General features: G+C 45.7%; 1 pseudogene; it reads left to right on the top strand.

Annotated features, from left to right (window-relative positions):
* The first annotated feature begins 6,556 nt into the window (after positions 1-6,556).
* Positions 6,557-7,058, top strand: LOC138399104 (gremlin-2-like; annotated as a pseudogene).
* The last annotated feature ends 401 nt before the right edge of the window (positions 7,059-7,459 follow it).

Genomic DNA, 7,459 nt, shown 5'->3' with positions numbered 1-7,459 from the left:
TTAAGAGGAGAACAGAGAAAGAAAAATCAAGAAAAGAGATTGAAAGACTGAGATTGAAAGAGGAAAAAGATATTTTCTCTTGAATTCTAGAGGAAGAACAAAGGGATGACAGTGCATAGTTTTGTCAGACTTTATTACGGGCTTTGCCACCAGGCCTATGAACTGTCACACAACGAGAATAACGAAGTAGCTGGAAGTAAGAGTGAATGGGAAAAATTGATGGAGTACGTGGGCAGAATGTTTTTGATTTTGCTCAAAGCATTTAGACGGGGCTCACTAATTTATTTTGTCTATTATATATACATAGACAGAAAATCTATTCTCTGCTCCCAGGGAAGGGGAAGCCTGCTATCACAGCTTTCCTTGAACACACAGTGCTGTTCTAGAAAGGTGGAGGAAGGGGACTGCAGAGTGCAGAATCCCTGCAGTATCATTGGTCACTCGGGCAACAGTCTAAAATCTTTATTTGAAAAAACATTACGTGCTGCCTAATGGCTGCAGAGAACAATGTCAGTGGCTATAAAATCTTTAATGGGTGGCTCATAGTTTCTTCCTTCCTTTCAAATAAAACTCGTGGTCCTTTTTGCCCAGAGAGTTCTTGGATTATGACTTGATTTCAGTGCCACATTCCTCATGACAGCAACACAAGACAGCGGGTGGCAAGTGCCATCAACACCATTTTACATGGGGGAACCCGGAGAAGCCTAGGAGTGAGTCATATAGGGTCACAGCATGGGCGGCTCAGGGCCCAGAAACCGTGTTCTCCCTCCAATTCCCCAGTGGACGTGACCTAGAGAGAAACAACCCACATGTGGGTAAACTCACAGCTTTCAAAGACCTTTCCCCTTTCCCCTCCATTTCCTTATTTAATTTAAGGCTTTGCCAGAATCTTGCCACAGTGTTATATATCCTATCCTGAACTTATCCCAACCATTCCTTCAAAGATTTAGAACTTTGATTATAAATTCCCTAATGATACACTAGCTATCCAAAAGTCAAAGTAAGTAATGATAATACCATTTCTTCTTTGGTGGAAAACCTTCCTTTAAAAAAATAATATAATTTTCCAGATGAAATTAAGCTTCTCTTGGAACAAAATGATAGTCAATGTTCCATTCAGACAATGCCACTTGGAAAAATCAATGAATCCATTTGGATTTCAAACTTCTGAGTCATGTGGGATCCCCTGATCTCTCTGCTTTGAAATTGCGAGCCGCTTCCTATTCTTTTCATGACAGTTCAGAAAATTTACAGTTAGAACTTCTTATTTTTCCTTTCCTAATATTTTAATTTCTCTCATTCTGAATAAGTTGCAATCATTCTTTTTCAGTCATAAGACCGCTGCATTTGAGCTTACTATACAACCCCATGTAATCAGAGAGATGCGAATTAAAATAATCATAAGATGCCATTTCGAATGTTTCAGGTAGGCAAAGAGTAACAGATCTGGTAACACCGAGTGTTAGGGGTATGTGCTGTAGCAGGGACTCGCACGGTACCCAGGGCAGAGGAGGCTGGTACAAGCACTCGGAAAGCAACTTGGCAAAACTTAGTCAAGCTCAAGTGATACAGATCCTATGACCTGGCATTTCCACTTCTTTGTGTTTCCTCTAGAAAAACCTTTAACAGATGGACATAAATAAACACATACAGAAATATTCAGTGCAGGACTATTAGCAATAGTGAAAAAGTAGAAGGAACCCACCTGTTCCTCAGGAAGATGCATGGAGAGACTGTGCTTTCATATCAGCAGTGGAGAGTAGAGACTCCTACAAACATCCACATGCAGATGATCTCAAACACATTCTTTTTGGATGAAAAAGTTGCAGAAGAAGAGTGTGGTACTGTTCAGGTAAAGATGAATTACACACATACAAACAGACCCTCATACACAAAACATACACACTGAAAACATCAACAGGAATGATATAGACCGACTTTAGGATGCTGGTCATGTCCCGGAGGGTATGAGAAGCGATGAGGAGAGAATGATACTTTAACAGTATCTATATTAATTTTTGCAAAATTGAAAGATTTCAAAATAAAGATGAGAACTATCAACACTGTTTTCATCTTGCTGTTGAGTACATAGGGCTTGTTATATTCTCTGTCTTGCTCTACGTATGAAATATTTCATAGTTATAAATGTTAAAACTGAAAGTTCCTGTTCTGGCAAAAGAGCCCAGCAGTAAAGGGAAGGCGACAACTAAATCACATAGAAAGAGTCTGGAGCAGGACTTGGCACTGTTTCTCTGTGAAAGGACAGGAAGTCTGTATTTCAGACTGCAGGTGTGAGGCCACTGTCTCCACTACTCGCCCACTCTGCTTTTGGGACAAGGCAGCCTCGGACAAAACATAAATGAAGGGGTGTGGCTATGTTCCAATACAGCTTTATTTACAAAAACAGACCTCAGGTTGGGTTTGGCCCGTGGGCCATAGTTTGCCTCAGTTTACAGTTTCTAGAGGTGAGTGGTTTCAGCAGACAAGCCATCGTAGGCTCTGAGGGTGATGCTGGGGCCAGGGAACATCCGGATCTTTTTCTAGAGAGTTAGTTGGGCAGCTAGACCATCACCATCCCAGCCTAAGAACGCAAGTCATCAAGGCAGTACCTTTAGTAGTGGAGGCCGTGGTGGTATTAGAACTGATAAAAATAATCTCTGAAGTTTAACATTGTTGGGGATTTTGCTTTGGAGGTTTCTGTTTGGTTTTTTGAGTTTTTTTTTTTTTTTTTTCACTTTGGTGGTGACAGCAAGTTTATGCCAGGTGTGCCTGTCAATAACCAGCCCTGGGAGCCTCCCTTCAGTCTTCCAAGGATGCCCTGGAATTCTTAGGTCACAGAAAATGTCTCAGCCCCATCCCGATCCCCATTCCTGCACGGCCCCGTACTGCCTTGACCTGACTTCTACAACTCAATAAGGTCACCCTGGGAGGGAGCTCATCAGCTTAGCTGTACCCTGGGGCTTCGGTCACTTGCACTCACCTGTCAGGAAGGATGACTCAGCACTGCTGTGGCCTTTCCTAGAAATCAGGAAGCTTTATTGCTCAAGCTCCCATTGGCAGAACCCTCTTCGGGTCTTGACACTTCTAAGAAGGGCTGATAGAAGGGCCCTGGGATGCTTTAGCTGCCTAGATACGCGATTGCTTTGGCCTCTGCAGCCACTGTTCTGGTATCTACCATGGCCAGGCCCGAGGGCCTTCACTTAAGAGAAAAACACTTCCACCGCCTCTCTCTCTGCACCACCAGCTTTGGCCAACCCAGTCTGCTTAGGCCATCAGCATTTACAGTCCTGGCACCCCTTGCCAAGTGACAACATCGCCAGGCCAGAAGGATGGTTCATAAAACCAACAGCATTTATTTATGAGTTTCTGCTGCTAGAAGCCAACAACTACAAGATGTGAGAGTAAAATGAAGTATCCCCGTGCTGTTGTTCCTGGCAGTTGTCACAACATTCTTGAGAGGTTAATTGTACGCCAACCATTTTTCTGAGTAGCAAAGTGATTCAGGACAGAGCAGGATGCTAAAGTGCTAAATTCAGGTCCTGGCGGGTCCCGGTGACATATGCACACAGGGACGGTTGGTGAACTGGAGACAGAGGCATGCACGTTTGTTCTCTTCCCCAGGAACCCTACGCCAAGGGCCTGCAGAGGAGGAGCCGTTGGCTTCATTGCTTTAATGCCCTGAAGAAAAGAGGCTACAGCCTCATAGACACCAGGGCAAAACACCTCTGGCCTCTTTACCTGTTTGGACACTGAGATGCCACGTTACCGTTGCTAGGTGTGAAGGAGGAAAGAAATGAGGTACAGGAAAAGATAGAAGAGCCTGATGTGGTCCCAATCATCTAGATTTCAGCAGCCTCTCTTCCCTTTCCTGAAAATTGGAGGTTTGCTTTTCTTCTTAGGTTCCTGGGAGACACAACTTTTAAAGGTGATGATTTGAAAAGTTTGAAAGTGTTCAAAGGACGCATGATGTTAAACCGCTGCATCTACTACTGTTGACTCTAAGAGCTTTGGTCCCAGATGAGTCTGAACACGTTCTCTCTGACGAGGAGGACCTGTTGAGTGGCGGCACGCATTTCTGAGCCTGTCCACCATGCATGTGAAGCTGTTCCTGGAACCAGGATTTGAGGACCCGGCTGACTCTGTCAATCTTTCCTGGCTGGGACTCACAAACTCTTGGTTGTGTTTACTCAGAATGTTAATAATTTCAGAAATTATTAAAATAGAACCAAAATACTTTCTTTTTAAGAGGCTATTGAGATGACAAGTCATTCCGCAAATATAATAAGCTGTGTAAGCTGAGCGTGTCCAATACTCGACGCTTGCCACGAGCCAGCTGGAAGCGTGGCCATTTTCATATGACACTTCGTGTGTGGAACTAAGGAGGAATGAGAAGAGCCCTTTAAGAACTAGGCCTTAAAAGTGCAATAATTGTGTTGGAAAAACTGTTTTCAAAAAAAAAAAAAAAAGAAAGAAAACTTTCTTTTTGTCCCCCCTCTCTCCTCTCAATTGCCCGTTGTCATCTCTGTGACCTAACTCCCATGCTTTTGCCAGTGTCATCACCCTAAAGAATCCCATTAGGATTTTAAGGGACCCGTTTAGTTGTCACTTTCTATGCTCTTCCTGTTCCCTGTCCGGGCAGAACTGATGCTTTTCCTTTGCACCCTCACTATCATTTGGGGTCATTGGTGTTCATCAAAGTTACCTGAGGCAATTCTTAAAAATATAGATCTCAGATCTCTCCCCAGCCTATTGATGCAGAATGCTTTTGGGTGGACCCTGGAATCTGCATTCTAAAGCACCGCAGGCGATTCAGATGTTGTTGGTGGCAGGATCACGACTGTGCGAACCTAGGCCATTGCTCCTGTTTTGAGCCAAGAGGCAGCGGTGCTCACCCGCAGCTCAGATTTCAGAGCCAGGATGCCTGGATTTAAGTACTTTACATACTACTGGTTATATGATCTTGGCAATCTCTCATTGCCAAGATCGCATAACCAGTCCTCATCCATAAAATGTAGAAAATCATAGCACCTACTTCATAGAACTCTGATAATTAAATAGGTTCATACATGAAGGGAAACTATCAGTGTCTGATGTGCTTTGAGAACTAATAAATATATGCTACTAACATTAGCATGGATAAATTTATGACATTTATTAACAATTTGAGGAATTCAACATGCTTAATATTAAATTTTAGTCATTCTCTATACTCTGGGCTGATAAATATAATATTATAACTAATATTCACCATTATAACTATATAATAATATATGGGGAGATTATTGTTGCATGTCCACTTTAGGGGGTGCATGTAAAAGGAATGGGAGTTTACTCAGTTCTGTAAGTGGTAAAATATGCAGAGAGGGAGTGAATAAACATGAAGATGATGCTGATGACAACAGCTATGTTGGGAGCTACCGCTGTGAAACGAGATGGGTGTCATCTCTATTGCTGGGTAATTATTAGTGTTCCTTGAGACTATTCAAGAAACTACAAACATTGAAAGTGTGAATTAAACTTTGAAGTCCATCTTTCCCTTTAGTCAGACTTTGGTTTGCCTCCTACAAGACACATTTTAGATAGAGTAAGACTCATTTCTCTGCGATTCCCATCCCCGTTGAACTTGTGTGATAGTGTCCTGACACAAAGACTGAAAATAGAATACATTCCTGTAGGCAAGCTTTGCATTGGCATCAGAGAGTTTTAATGCAACCTGGAAAATTTCTCTGTTCACTACCAGGAATTGGTTTTCACCATGAGAATCTAATTTATGACTCATTTGAATGATTTGAATATCTGTGTGCAGATGGCCCATGCTAAATGTTATATATTATTTATAAGTAATGCTAAGCAGAGATGCAACAATTTTACTAGTCTGTCCATTTCTAACTTGAATACTCATCTTTAAGAAACTTGCGAACCACACTCACCTTCCTTCTACTTTTTACTTATTAGTTTTTCTAATCACATCCATGTCTACTGGTTAATTTTGATGGCTCCGGAGGTAGATGCCTGGCTTCAAATCCTGGGCCGTTGCTCAGGGGTTGTGTGACCTTGGGCAAATAACTCAACCTCTGTGGGCCTCGGTTTCCTTCATTACAGAGTAAGGATCATAACACCACCTCCCACTTCAGGCTGTTTTTAGGATCAAATGAAATATCTGTCACCCAGAACATACTAAAACACAGTAAATGTTGGGTATTAACTATTACTGGTACTTCTGCAAACTGGCTCGAGCTATCTCTTGACAGCATTTGCTTTGCAGTTCTGTGATTGCTCATCACGTGTGTGTTTCCTAACTGTGTTATAAATTACTTGCTGACCATTTTGTCCCTCTCCTTGTCTTGGGGCCTTATCTGGGGTGCCATCAACAGCAGTACACAAGTGTACTGTTTAGTCACTTCTCGCCTCCACCTGCCGCTGGGCAATCAGTAGTCAGCCACGCCCCACCTGGCACTTCTCGAAATAAAACAGCTCTACAGCATTCAAAGGAAAACCGCGGAACGCACACTCCAGCGGCCTTCCCAACCAACCCCTCTAATTCTTCTTCTCGTTGCAGGATGTTCCGGGGGCTTTCCCTGTCCTTGTTCCTGGTGGCCGTGCTGGTGAGGGTGGCGGAAGCCCGGAAGAACCGGCCGGCGGGCGCCATCCCCTCGCCTTACAAGGACGGCAGCAGCAACAACTCGGAGAGGTGGCAGCACCAGATCCAGGAGGTGCTGGCCTCCAGCCAGGAGGCCCTGGTGGTCACGGAGCGCACGTACCTCAAGAGTGACTGGTGCAAGACGCCGCCGCCGCGGCAGGCGGTGAGCGAGGACGGCGGCCGCAGCCGCACCAGCCTCAACCGCTCCTGCTAGGCCAGTGCGACTCCTTCTACATCCCGTGGCCGGTGAAGGAGGAGGAGGCGTCCTTCCGGTCCTGCGCCTTCTGCAAGCCCCAGCGCGTCACCTCCGTCCTCCTGGAGCTGGGTCCTGGACCCGCCCTTCCGACTCAAAAAACTCCAGAAGGTGAAGCAGTGCAGGTGCATGTCCGTGACCCTGAGCGACTGGGACAAGCAGTGAGCGCCCCGGAGGGCACAGCGCCGCTCTGCACGCGCCCCCGCCGCGGGGTCGCGCCGCCACCGCCGCCACCGCCCCCGTCCCTGTCCTCCGAGCCCACTCACACGCTGCCTGGTGTCCCCCACCCCCACAGCGGCAAGCAGGTCTCTTGGGGCTGATGGTGTCCTTGTCCAGAACGTGGACCCACCGCAAGTGGAGCTTTGCTGATGTGTCCCTGACCGACCCCGGGCCCCATCAGAGCCTCCCGAACCGGGTTGTGGATCAGGCCCGAAGGAAACGGCTGGAAAACCACCTCCACCCGCCACCCAGCCGTTGGAGAGGACCTTTCAGGCGATGCGCTGTCAATCCGGCAGTGATGTTTCCACCGTGTGGAAAAGCGAGTATTTCCCTGGCCTCCCCCTACA

This window comes from Eulemur rufifrons, chromosome 18, assembly GCF_041146395.1.
Source record: "Eulemur rufifrons isolate Redbay chromosome 18, OSU_ERuf_1, whole genome shotgun sequence".
NCBI lineage: Eukaryota > Metazoa > Chordata > Mammalia > Primates > Lemuridae > Eulemur > Eulemur rufifrons.
This window is presented reverse-complemented; position numbering and strand designations above follow the sequence as displayed.